This window comes from Ovis canadensis, chromosome 21, assembly GCF_042477335.2.
Source record: "Ovis canadensis isolate MfBH-ARS-UI-01 breed Bighorn chromosome 21, ARS-UI_OviCan_v2, whole genome shotgun sequence".
Classification (NCBI taxonomy): Eukaryota; Metazoa; Chordata; class Mammalia; order Artiodactyla; family Bovidae; genus Ovis; species Ovis canadensis.
This window is the reverse complement of record NC_091265.1, coordinates 48,321,395-48,335,142: the sequence shown is the minus strand read 5'-3', so window position 1 is coordinate 48,335,142 and position 13,748 is coordinate 48,321,395. Positions and strand designations below refer to the sequence as shown.

Sequence of the window (13,748 nt, the reverse complement as noted above, 5' to 3'; positions counted from 1 at the left end):
CCCTGCCGACCCCCGGAGCCCCCGGGGGAGCGCGAGCAGCCCACCCTTCGCCGCCCCCCCGCCGCGCACGTGCGCTCCCGGGACAACAGCAGGCGAGGCCCGGGCGCGCCCCCGCCGCCCTCGGCCACGCGCGCGCTCCGCCCGCCCTCCTCGCGCGTGCTCGTGCCCGGGGGCCGCGGCCGCGCGCCTCTTCTCCCTGCTGCGGGCGTCGCGGGCGCAGGAGGAGGCGGAGCGCGGGAGGCGGAGGCCCGGCCCGGCGGCGGGCTCCAGCGGGCGCGCGCCGCGAGCGGGGCGGGGGCGCTGCGGGGGCGGCCCGGAGGCGGCGGGCTAGGGGCTCCGAGCCCAGGACCGCATCCCCGGGGCCGGCTCGGCCGGGGGAGGGCGATCGCGGTGAGGGTCGAAGGGGAGGAGGACTCCGAGGCCGCGGCCGGGAGCCCGGCGTCCCCGCCCCCGAGCCTGACGGGGCGGCGCGGCGGGATGAGGCGCTGGCGCGGGGGGCGCCCGGCCGAGCCCCCGCGGCTGCCCCGGGCGGCCAGGCGCTAGGCTCGGAGCGCGGGCGGCGCTCGGCGGCGGCGAGGATCGGGACCAGGACGAGGACGAGGAGGAGGAGGAAGGAGAGGGCGTCGGGCCCGGCGCCCCGCAGGGCAGACACGGAGCGGCGAGCGGGGCGCAGCGACGCCGCGGCGGCGCGGCGGGGCCGCGGGGCTCGGTAAGGCGGGGGCCGCGGGAGGGCCGGGGGCGCCGGTGACGTGGGCAGGCGCCGCAGGGAAGGGCTGGGGGGCCTGGCTTTCCTTCTCGGGAGAAATTCTTTTTAAAGTAAAGGTTCGGGATCGAATGTTCTTGGAAGGCCATCTCGGGTTTCCCCCTTCCTCCCCCCTCCATCCCCCAACCCGGCTCCCTCCTCGGCCTCCCGGGGCTGACCGCGATCGGGCCGCAGCCGCCCGCGCCCACCACTTCCCCGCGGCCTCGGCGGACCGGGCCGGGCGGTTCCCGGCCTGCTGCGGCGCTCCGGGCCCGAGGCGCCGGGGCTCCGGGGCGCCCTGGCCGTGCCCGCTCCCCGCCGTGCTCGCTGTCGCGCCCGTGGAGTTTTCCCTCTCATCTTTCTAATTGGCTGAAGTTGCCTCTGCACATTGGACGGTGCTGGTGACTTTAGTGCCTTTTTCCTCCCTTGGTCTCCCCCGCCACCCCGTCCCCGTCCTGCCTTTCTCATTTTGGTGACTTGATTAAATATTCATGTTTAACAGTTTCGCAAACAGATGAACAGAAACGGTAGAGCGAGAAAGTCAAACCAGATTGCTTAGCTATAGCCTACTTCTGGACCCTTTATAACTCCACATTCTCTGGCTGAAGCTTAAAGAAGGTGGACGGGAGGAGGAGACCCCAGGAGGATGCTTGGGTTGCAGTTTGATAGTTATCTTTTAGGAAATAGAATTTGGATAATTATAATTTTGATCTGCATGCAGAATTGCAATCTGCTTTTAAACTGCTTGGGGCACTGCATGATGTTACATGGATAGCTGGCAGCTGGGCCACATTGCATTGTTGTCAGCATCTCTTTTATTTTCCATTCTTTCAGAGTTTTACTTGGCACAGATTTAGACCTTTTAAGTCAATCTGAATGGAAGTAACTTCTGATACATTGGTTGCTTTTGTAAACGTTGTCTATATTTGTATTTCTATTGGAAGAAGAAAAAGCATATGGTGCTAGAGTATTGTGGGTCTTAGCATCCAGAAAATATGCTAGTTTGAATCAGTAATTGAATTTGTTGTAACATTTTTGGGTAGTGATAATTTTGATTCATTAATATATTTTTCTTTATTGGGTACATTGGACTCTTAGAATATTGACATTTGATCCTTGTACTTGAGAAATAGAAGCTTTAATTGCTGCTACAACATGACCTCAAAGTTTTTCAAGCACTCATTGGTGTGAATTCCTTTTTAACACTGCTGTTTGTGAAGATGGGATATTATGATGCTGTGATGTCCGTTTTCAGGATTATCTGGAGTTGGCTTCATTCCTAAAATTTAGTGTGTGGTGATTCTTCATAGATTAAGTCTCTAGAATGGCGTGAGGTTGAAACTGTGCTCTAGCCGGTTGTCTTAATACGATCATCTCTATAGCAGTCTGTAGAATAAAGCAGCACTTTGGACAGAGACCTGTCCAGACCCAGCTGGGGTGGAAGCCCAGTTTACTGTATGGAGATGCACACTGAGGTGGCTGATAGGGTGTAAGTGGGCCACAGAGGAAGTGTTAGTTGGAAGAATCTTCTTTGGTTATGTAACTTTTTGTTTTCTAGGGAGAGACCAAGAAGCAGCCAGGCAGGCTCAACTGTCATTAGAGTCTTTGATGTTGGCTTGAGTTCCAGTAATTATGTTCCTTTTATTTTCTTTTCCTAACCCCCACATCATTTTCCAATCACCAGAAGCTATGCTGCAATTGGGCTCAGACTTTAATGGGAATTCATTCATCTCTATTTCTCTTTCACTTAGTCTCTCTTTATTTTATTTTTTTAAAGATATTTTTGGGGATGTGGACCATTTTTAAAGTCTTTATTGAATCTGTGACAGCATTGCTTCTGTTCTGTGTTTTGTTTTTTTGGCCACAAGGCATGTTGGATGTTAGCTCCCTGACCAGGAGTTGAACCAACACCCCCTGCACTGAAAGGCAAAGTCTTAACCACTGGACCACCAGGGAAGTCTCGTCTTAGTCCGTCTTTAGATTGGCTTGTTCAGCAGTGTTTTCCCTTTCTGTGCTGGCCTTAGTATGTTGTTTGCACAGTATACATAGATTCACTATTGACTGTAAATGCATCTGACGAATGTCAAGGATTAGCAGCTGTTTTCTTCAGAAGACTTTGATAGCATAAGGAAAATCAAATGAAATGCACTAAACGGTTTCATTGCTTTTGAAGATTATGACTAATAATTCATGACAATCTTTAGGGTTTAACCCATTAATGTGAAATTTGATGTCTATGGAAGTAGTTAGGAGGCAGCAGGGACTTAAAATCAGGTTGTGGTTGCAGTTCTGCCACTTAGTAGCTGTGTGGCTTGGTCCCTGCTTTGGGCAAGTTATGTACATTTCTGAGCCTGTTTTTCTTAGGTGTAAAATTGGGATGAGGTTTCCCAGGTGGCTCATTGGTAGAGAATCTACCTGCAATGCAGGAGACATAGGTTCGATCACTGGATCAGGAAGATCCCCTGGAGAAGGAAATGGCAACCCACTCCAGTATTCTTGCCTGGAAATCCCATGGACAGAGGAGCCTGGTGGGCTACCGTCCATGGGGTTGCAAAAGAATTGGACACGATTTATTTAGCGACTAAGCAACAACAAAAACAAAATGGAACATTGCAAGGAGGCTTGCATTGTCTTCCTTACAGAGAAGTCAAATGAAAGGATCTGAAAATACTTTGTATTGCTTCTTAAATTCATAGCCTATTACTGTCATTACCTATAAACTTAGTGTTTAGCTGTTTTAAATGTCTTAATACCAGTTTTTTAAAAGGCACATAAGGAATGAGGATATGTTAGATCTTTTTGAGTTCCAAAATTTCGTGATTCTGTCTCATTCTTAGGAAATCCATATGTAGTGTCTACAGTTTTGGACTCAGAGTTTTTGATTATTTGGGGACAGATGTTTAGTTTATTGAGACTTTGAGCTTCTGTAAAGTATCATTTCAGAATATTAAAGGAGATTACAACTTAGAAGTGTGAAAAGAGCTGTTTACGAAAATATATTTTATATTTGTCTGCATTATTTAGGATAGACATTGACAAAATTCAGTATGTAGGCCAAATCTGGCCTGCAGCTTATATTTTGTATGGCTTATGAACTAAGAATGATTCATTTTCAAATGGTAGAAAAAAATAAAAAGTATTTCGTAATGTGCAAGTTACATGAAATTCAGATACTAGTGCTCATAAATAAAGTTTTATTGGGATTATAGCCACACTTGTTTATGTCGTGTCTGTGGCTGTATTGGCTGTACAGCAGCAGGGTTGATTCCTTGCAACAGAGACAGTATGGTCTGTAGAGCTTAGCAGTTTTATTACTTGACCCTTTATAGAAAAAGTTTGCCAGTCTTTGCTTTGTTGTTGTTGTTCAGTCGCTAAATTATGTCATACTCGTTGTCAACCCATGGACTGTAGCCCCCCAGGCTCCTCTGTCGATGGGATTTCCCAGGCAAGAATACTGATGTGGGTTGTCATTTCCTTCTTCAGGGGATGGATCTTCCCGACCCAGGGATCAAACCTGTGTCTCCTGCATTGGCAAGCGGATTCTTTACCACAGAGCCACCAGAAACCCCCGTTTTTGCTTTAGAACATAAAACTTTTGCTCTGCTTAACACAAGCATGGTTTCCTGTCATAGCATTATAGGGATTAGGACCTCTGGAAAGGTACTGATTTTTGCTTTGGAGTCAGACAGACTTGTGTTTGAATGTCAGCTGTGACAGAAACTTTGATCCTGGACAAACAAATTAACATCTTGGTGTTTCAGGTACCTCCTTTGTAATCAGAGAATATAGAATCTGTCTTAGAAGATTGTAGTGATGGTTAAATGAAATGTTACATGTGAAGGCTTAATACGATATTGTTCAGTCGTTCAGTCGGGTCCAACGCTTTGCGATCCCACGGACTGCAGCATGCCAGGCTTCCCTGTCCTTCACCATCCTCCGGAGCTTGCTCAAACTCATGTCCATTGAATCGTGATGCTATATACGTTATAGGGATATAATAAGTACATAGTAAGTTATAGATGATGGTGATCATGAATTCTAGTTGTAAACAATACGCCTAAAATGTTGTACATCACCTTGCCCCAATATTATAGAGTTGTTCTCCTGAGTGGTATGTTACTTGGTACCGAATTTTTTCCTTTACTGAAACCATTAGTTTAGTTAACAGCTGATAAATGGGATAACTTGAGAAATCTCTCGTATATTGTACTATATTTTTATTAATCCTTTGCTTATTTAGATGATTAAGAATAAGTGGAAAGATAATTCTGCTCTGTTTTTCAAAGATCTTGGTTCTTGATAATTTCTTGGTACTAATGTATGTTTGCAAGCTGAATTTAAATACTGGTTCTATTTTGGTTTTGGTATTTCCTGTTTTTTGTTTTTTTGAAAAAGATATTTAGGAAAAGAATATTACATTTGGCCAGGGTTAGGGGACTTCTTTTAATGTTTGTGACACCCTTTAAGTCTAATTTAGGATTTGTGTTAGCATCTCTATTATAGCCTCTTCAGAGGTGGAATAATAAAACTTAATATTTTTTCCGTAAAGGTAGGCCTAGTGTACTTTCCAGAAGCTTCGTTGTTAAGCTGCTTTCTGAAATATTTGGTTTAAGTTATCTTACTATGGATAAATTGGATGTACTTCCCAGCTTCAAATGCTGGTTTATTTAACATTAATCCCAAACTTGGAGTGAGCAAATAAACAAAGGCTATTGTTCTAACTGAGTCAAACAGAACAGGGCTGGGGTCAGTGTGGCTCTTGCCATCCTACAAATAGTGCAATTTCATGCCTTGGGTGTTCTTTACAGGCTGAGGGATAATCCCAGGGAGACCTCTGGAGGGTGCTGATGTCCCCATGCTGTCCTTGGAGGGTGGGCAGAGGGCCTTTCATCAAACTGCAGAGCTACAGCCCCTGGAAAACAACACTTGTGGCCCCATAGAAACAGTAGAGGCCTAAACAAGACCCTCCATCTCGAGGAGACAGGATTTTCTTTTGATGTTAAAGCATATAAACCACAAAACCAACCAGAGAATTCCTGTTTGAAGAGGTGAAGACTGAGCGGGAATATTCCCCATGGCAGCAAAATGTAAAGATTTGGTAAAATAGATGTTTGCAGGTTCATAGTGTACCTGAACAAGGGGGCTTCCCTGGTATTTACAGGAGGTGTTTTAGGTAGGTAAAAGGAAGTGAGGAATGAGGTGTTTGGTTTAATTTCTCATATGTAATTTATGAACCAGAATGTTCAGAGTGGAAGTAGAATTCTGATTTTCAGGGAGATTGCATCCATTTACTACTTTATTTTATGCCCTGGATCATAGTAGGCATTAGTTTCAGAGCCTGTGGAGATGGAAAGCCCTGAGAGAAAAGGCACACATGGCCCACGCACCCTGGACACGGTGTGATAGGTGTACGTTGTCTCTGTTACCAAAGATAGGTACCACCCTCTGGGGAGGAGCTCTGAAATAGAATTCCATTCCTTTGCCCTTGAAATAGTATTAATAAAATCTTTATTTTGTGGGGTTCAGCCTTGTGGTCCTGAGCAGGCCATGTGATTGCCCTGTTTTTATCCCATTGTGTGTAGGATGGAAGTAGTAATTCCTGTTCTCTTTTTATTGGAGAGTTATATGGTGGAAGGACTCACAAGATGAGTAGCATTTTCAGTGACTGAAGAACATATTATGTGAACTTTAGTACTTACCTGGTTTATTAAGGGCAGGCAAAAAAGATAAGGAAGCTTTAACAGAGAAAGGAGATTTGAACTTGAAGTCAGAGGACCTGGGTTCTCGTCTTGGCTCTCCTGTAAATAAATCTGTGCCTTTGGACCAGTAATTCATCTTGCTAAAAACCTCATTTTCCTTATATCTATTGATGAAATGAGGGGTCAAACTAGAGGTCTCTGAAGATTCTTTGTCGCTCCCAAATTCCATGATTCTCCGATTTTTTTTTTTTTTTTCTTAAAGTAGGGACTATCCTCTTGCACTTCCCCAGTTTCCGTTGATCTTCTACCTGAGGAGAGCCTGACAAACAGTGGTCTTCAGGACTTAGTGACAGTCCTGCTCTGGTAGCGTACAGGAAGCCAAATGTCTTAGTGAACTGAAAAGTATCCGTTGAGTACAAGTGAGGTTTTTTTTTGGTACCACGCTAAATGCAGTGGAACCTAGGTATGAAAGAAGTTGGCATCGAGTCTCTTCCCTTAGGAAGTGTTCCATTCCATTGGGAAGATAAACTATATTATGAAGAAGAATATTATGAAAGAGTGGATAAGAAACAGTGGGATAATCATCCCTGATCTATCAGTGGCCATTCAAGGACTTGGGTGTACTGTTGGAAAGGATGCTTTGTGGCCTTGAACATTTGTAAAATAAACTTTTTAGACTGCCTTAAGCTCTGAAATTTGGTCATATTCTCCTTGAAAGAGCAGCAGCATCTTTGAATCAGCCTGTTAGGAGAAAGAGTCAGCCTGTTAGGAGACAATTCAAGTGAGAACTGTTCAATCCAGGCCAGATTTTTATACTCATTCTACATGATTGTTTGATTTACTAGATAGAAGAAAGGGATCACTTTAATTTTCTGGAAGTGCATTCAAGGGGCAACAATTCTTCTGAAAAGTCAAGCATGTGAGAAGTGACAGGAGACTCAACGTGTCTCTGCTTCTGGGCAATAACTCTGAGCCCTGGATCTCATTTCCCGCTTCTTAAGGCTTTTACTCCTGCCATTATTTTTTCCCTTAAATTATCATTCTCTGCTTACTGGATCATCTCTTTTAGTAGGCAGACGTGCCCTATATTACTTGCAGCAGTGATGATTAATTGTTCACCAGATGCCACTCTCTTCAGCTTCATTTCAGTAATAGGGCCCTCAGGTTTATCTGGCACATGGATGCCCAGCTGGACTGCATTTCCTAGCCTTCCTCTTACACGTGGATGTGACCGCATGATGAAGTTTGGGTAACTGGAAAATGACCAGAAGTACTATGAGCGATTTTTGTGTCAGGGCCTTAGAAAGAAAAAGTGAGTTGCTTTTTGCTTGCTCTTGCTTTCTGCTTTCCTCTTGGTCCCTTTCTGCTAGGAGAATATAGTACTGGTTTGTGTTAATTCAACCTTTCAGTTGAGAGCAATACTTTAGGAGGAGGTGGATCAGTAAGATGGGTCCTTGGATGATCTTATAGAGCAGAACCACCTACTACTGTTCATTTTTCTCTGGATGGTTAAGTGAGAAAGGAATATAGTTTTGTCTTGTTGAGCCACTAATACTTTAACAGGTATTAGAATAAATCACCTCTGTTAAATCATCTTCTCTCCTCCACCTTATGATTCCCTTCAGCTATTGCCCAATTTCTTTGTTCCATTTTGCAACAGGAGATGTTTATGTTTGCTGTGTCCACTTCCTTACCACTGATTCTCTCTTTAGCCTCATCTCTTTGAGCTCTTGTTCTCTGGAGGCCATCACGCCTTGACCTGCCCAGGGATTCGATCTCTAGGAGGCTGTCATGCCTCAGCCTGCCTGGGGATCTGCACCCTGACCTGGGACACCTGGCTCTCAGGTTGCAACAGTACTGGGTAGGATAAGCTTCAGGAAGACTCACTCCTAAGGAGGTCCACTCATGAAATTGAAGGAGGCCAAGGCCCAGGAGCAGAGAAGGCAATGGCAACCCACTCCAGTATTCTTGCCTGGAAAATCCCATGGACGGAGGAGCCTGGTAGGCTGCAGTCCATGGGGTCGCTAAGTGACATGACTGAGTGACTTCATTTCACTTTCTCCACTTACTGGCATTGCTTTTAATCAAGGCTGCAATGACTTGTATCTTGTCAAAGCCAGAGGTCATACAACATCTGTGTCTTACTGACCTCTCATCAGCATTTCCCACTGGCCGACTACTTTCTCTGACCTTATAGCTACTCATTCTCTATGTCCTTTTTGCAGCTTATCTCTGCCTACCTCCCCCTCTAAAATTTGGAATGTCCCTAGGCTCTCCTGATTTCATCCATTTTCATGGTTTCAGATACTGTTTATATGCCGAGGGGGCTCAGATTCCTGTCTCTGGTACTGATTTCTGGAGCTCTAGACTCATCATCTAATGCCATTCTTCCACCTGGATGTCTCATGAACAAAGCAGAACTGTGAATTACGCTTTCTTTCATTTACTCCTCCCTCCACTTCTTCCACGTCTTCACTGTTTGAAGTGAAGTGGCCAGACTGTCTACCCAGTTGTGCAGGCTCTGAGGTCATCCTCCATTTTTTCCTTCTCATCTCATGTTAATAAGTCCCATCAACTCTACCTTCAGAATTCAAACTGGACCTGACGATGTCTCAGTTTTTTCATGGTTAACACCTAGGCTAGCTGCTTTTGTCCTCTGGAAAATTATCTGCAGACTTCCCTGCCTCTGTCCTTTCCTCTGTCCCCTGTGCTCCACCTGTGTGTCCCCCACCTTCCTCCCACTCCTATCCCCTTGTTACTCAGGATCTTTTCAGTGATTCCATAGTTTTACCATTTCCACAGTGTCTTATAGTTGGAGGCTTACAGTATGTAGCTTTTTCAATTAGCTTCTTTCACTTCATAATAAATATTTAAGTGTCTTCCATGTCTTTTCATGGGTTGATATCTTATTTCTCTATCAGTTCAGTTCAGTCGCGTCCAACTCTTTGTGACCCCATGGACTGCAGCATGCCAGGCCTTCCTGTCCATCACCAACTCCTGGAGTTTACTCAGACTCATGCCCATTGGGTCGGTGATACCATCCAACCATCTTATCCTCTGTCGTCCCCTTCTCCTCCCATCCTCAGTCCTTCCCAGCATCAGGGTCTTTTCCAATGAGTCAGTTCTTCACATCAGGTGGCCAAAGTATTGGAGTTTCAATTTCAGCATCAGTCATTACCATGAACACCCAGGACTGATCTCCTTTAGAATGGACTGGTTGGATCTCCTTGCAGTCCAAGGGACTCTCAAGAGTCTTCTCCAGCGTCACAGTTCAAGAGCATCAGTTCTCAGCACTCAGCTTTCTTTACAGTCTAACTCTCACATCCGTACATGACTACTGGAAAAACCATAACCTTGACTAGACGGACCTTTGTTGGCAAAGTAATGTCTCTGCTTTTTAATATGCTGTCTCAGTTCAGCTCAGTTCAGTTCAGTCGCTCAGTCATGTCCGATTGGTCATAACTTTTCTTCTAAGGACCAAGCATCTTTTAATTTCATGGCTGCAGTCACCATCTGCAGTGGTTTTGGAGTCCCCCAAAATAAAGTCTGACACTGTTTCCACTGTTTCCCCATCTATTTGCCATGAAGTGATGGGACCAGATGCCATGATCTTAGTTTTCTGAATGTTGAGTTTTAAGCCAACTTTTTCACTCTCCTCTCTCACTTCAAGCTTCATCAAGAAGCTCTTTAGTTCTACTTCCCTTTTTGCCATAAGGCTGGTGTCATCTGCATATCTGAGGTTATTGATATTTCTCCTGGCATTCTTGATTCCAGCTTGTGCTTCTTCCAGCCCAGTGTTTCTCATGATGTTCTCTGCATATACGTTAAATAAGCAGGGTGACAATATACAGCCTTGACGTACTTCTTTCCCTATTTGGAACCAGTCTATTGTTCCATGTCCAGTTCTAACCGTTGCTTCCTGACCTGCATACAGATTTCTAAAGAGGCAGGTCAGGTGGTCTGGTATTCCCTTCTCTATTATAATTTTCTACAGTGCTCTTTCTTTTTAGCACTGAGTAATATTCCATTTTTTGGGTGTACTACGGTTTATCCACTCATCTGCTGAAGGACATCTTGATTGCCTCCAGGTTTTGGCAGTAATGAATGAAACTGCTATAAACATCCATGTTTTTTGTAGATAGGAGTTTTCAGCTTTTGGGTAAATACCAAGGAAGGTGATTCTAGGATGGTATGATAAGCATGCTTTTGAATGAAAGTTCTGTTGCCCCACATCCTTGCCAGCACTTGGTGGTATGAGCGTTCTGGATTTTGGCCATTCTAGCAGATGTATAGTGGGTGCTGCTGCTTTTCATCCCTTGACCGAGCTATGCATGTACCTCTTCAGCCATCTACAAGGAAGGATGGAATGTGCTTCCTTCAGGTCTTCTCATGGCTCTCTTCTGCTGCCCCAGAGAGGCCTGTATGCTTACCTGTGTACAGGCAGTTTCACAGGCTCTGTCTTCTTTATTACCTCATTTTATTTTCTTCATTTCAGTTTGCATTTATTTGCTTTTATCTTACATTTGTAACCCCATTTTCTGCAAGCTGTTTGAGAGGCCTGGGCTCTGTCTAGATATGTGTTGTATCCTTAGCATTTCTGTAGAGTGTGTATTTGTTGGTGCCAGAGAGGTGTCATCCATCGTGGGGACAGATGACAAGGTTTTCAGTGATAATGATAAATCATGGGACCCCAGGAGCAGCAGGGAAGGTTCTGACTTCCTGGAGGATGGAAAAGTCCCTTGAGACAAGGCTGCTGTAGTCTTTAAGTAATTAATATGGTAGAATGGAGAAATTTACTTCAATTTTTGTGAGGAGGCAAATGACAAGAGTGAGCTGACAGCAGGGACTTTTTAATAGAGAAAGGATGCTTCAGAGTTTAGCTTCCATTTGCCTGTGTCTCAAAGCACTTGTCTCTATATAGAGCTACCCGTTCACACTGCAGTTACATAGGCCTCTCGGTCAAATGTGGTCTTTACCTTTTCTCAGGATCAGAGTTCCTTCCACATTATCGTTGGAAGAGCAGCACGTACCCTCTGCTTCTGTATTTTCAGTGTCTGACTTATTACTCACCTGACAGCCCAGGTCTTTTTAAAAAATTTATATATTTTTACTGATGTATAGTGTTGTGTTAATGACTGCTGTATACATATATGTGTGCCTTCTTTTTCCTATTCTTTTCCATTATGGTTTATCACAGGATACTGAATATAGTTCCCTGTACTATACAGTATGATCTTGTTGTTGCCCAATTCTTTTTATTTTTTTAATTCAAAAATACTTTTTTTAGAGGGGGCTGTGCCGGGTCATTGTTGCAGCATGTAGGATCTAGTTCCTTGATCAGGGATCGAACCTGGGCCCTCTGCACTGGGAATACGGAGTCTTAGCCACTTGACCACTAGGGAAGTCCCCCCAGTCCTTTTTAAAAGGAATTATTAATGTTTAACATTCCTTGTTGTGTTAGAGTGGAATGTACCTGCCCTTCATTTCCAGCACCACACAGATCTGTTCGTTTTTTCACATGATGGCCTTCAGTTGTCATGTGAGAAATGGCTGGTTCTTTGATCTTCCCACTAACTTTTTTTCTTCCCAGACTAAATGTACTTATTTTCTTCAACTGTTCCTCATGTGACTGAGCTCCTTTTGCGGGCCCATCCCCAGCATTTCTGGAACTCGGGCAAGAATACAAATGGAAGTCTGTATGCTGTATGTCTAAACATTTGCACATTATTGATCAGGTGAACTGATACAGATGTTGCATCACATACCTTAACAAAGACAACTTCGTAATGACCTAAATCTGGGTCACAGAGGGAATTCTCTGACTCCTGGGAGTTCTATTCCACACCATGGGAAAGGGCAGGTACCCGTCTCCCTCCAGGCTCCTGGCATGAGGGACTTTTTGCATGTGCATATGTGTGGGCACTTGAAACCATGCATGCCTCTACCCCTTTCAGATAGCGTCGCTTTAATCATCCCTGGGCCCAGGGGATGTAAATACTGATGGTGTGGTCATTTGCTGTTGGAGGGTCCACTCAGGGAAGAAGCCTGAGCAAACCCTAGAAGTAGTCAGGAAATTCGGGGGTCCTGGTAAGAAGAGGGCTGGGGTGTGTGGACTGCAGTTGGGCATACCTGTTAGTTTAGGTCCTGAGAACAGTTGGCCCCATGGTCAAGGGAGTTGGTCAGCGGGTACCCCAGGTCCAATGTAGTACTGTTCTGTCGTTGTCAGATTCTGGTCTTGATTCTGTTTCCCAGAGCCATTTATTGTGGAAAAAGTTAAATTCCCTCTTACAGTGTTCCAAGCTAGACATTGCATTTTAATTAGAGCTCCCTAACTGGCGTGCCAGACAAGACTCTGAATGTATTACAGATAGGGCAGAAACATTTCCTCATTCCTTGGAGAGGATCGTCAGCGACAGAGAGGCGAGCGCTTCTCCTGACCTCTGGTGACCGCCTGCAGCCGGGCTTACTTGCCGCAGTGTGCCCACATCAGTGCTGTCATCTCCGTGTGTCCCGAGTGCAGAAGACAGAGGAACCCTGCTCTGCACTGCTGTCGGGCGACTGCAGGGCTCGCGGCATAGAGCGTTTACATACGGCTTTGAGAGCACTTCTATCAGCATCGGTATCTGGTCCGCCTGACAGTGTTGGAAGTGTCAAAGTAGGTTTGTGCCCTTCTTATTAATGAGGATATAGATCGAGGTTAAGTGGCTTAGTGTAGCTACACATTCTCACTCAAGTAGGACAGTTGAAACTAGAACTCCATTCTTCTGACTCTTATTCTGGTGTATTCTCTCTACTAACCCAAATTCCTTTTCTTGTACTATTTTTTTTTTTTTTTTTTGGACAGCCTATCACTTCTGATTCATGTAGGGCATGCAGGCAGTTGCATTTTTTTAGTTTTTCTGTCCCGACTTCTGTTATATTGTTTCCCTTTATTGTTACTTCTTAACCTAAAGATTCAACTTGACAATCCCTATGAAGTGGTATGATTTTTATCAGATTCAAACAGTTCATCCAGTGTCTTGCAACTTAACTGTGTATTATCCATTTTGATGGCTCTCTGCTCTGGATTCATGTCATAGTTAGTTGTTGCAGTGATGCTTGTCTGAAATGGTCATCCTGAGTTGTTTATAAAAGGTTAGATTACATTAAAATGGGAAAATGTGCAGTGCATTTTAGAAATATTTCTTTTCTAAACTAGTTATGATTTTTTATTTAGTGCCATTTTTTCATTGATCTTTACAAATGTTATTTTATTTAAACCTCAGAAATTTGTGGTCACTTACTCAAATGCCAGATTGATTTAGAAT

General features: G+C 44.7%; 1 protein-coding gene across 2 annotated transcripts in view; it reads left to right on the top strand.

Moving 5' to 3' along the window:
* The first annotated feature begins 305 nt into the window (after positions 1-305).
* Positions 306-13,748, top strand: part of ARHGAP32 (Rho GTPase activating protein 32) — a 199,228-nt gene continuing 185,785 nt past the window's right edge. The window contains exon 1 of one of the 2 annotated variants that reach the window (XM_069565475.1): positions 306-709. The gene's annotated coding sequence lies outside the window, so the exon portion shown is untranslated. The remainder of the gene's footprint in view (positions 710-13,748) is intronic. The other variant, XM_069565476.1, reaches the window with a different exon arrangement.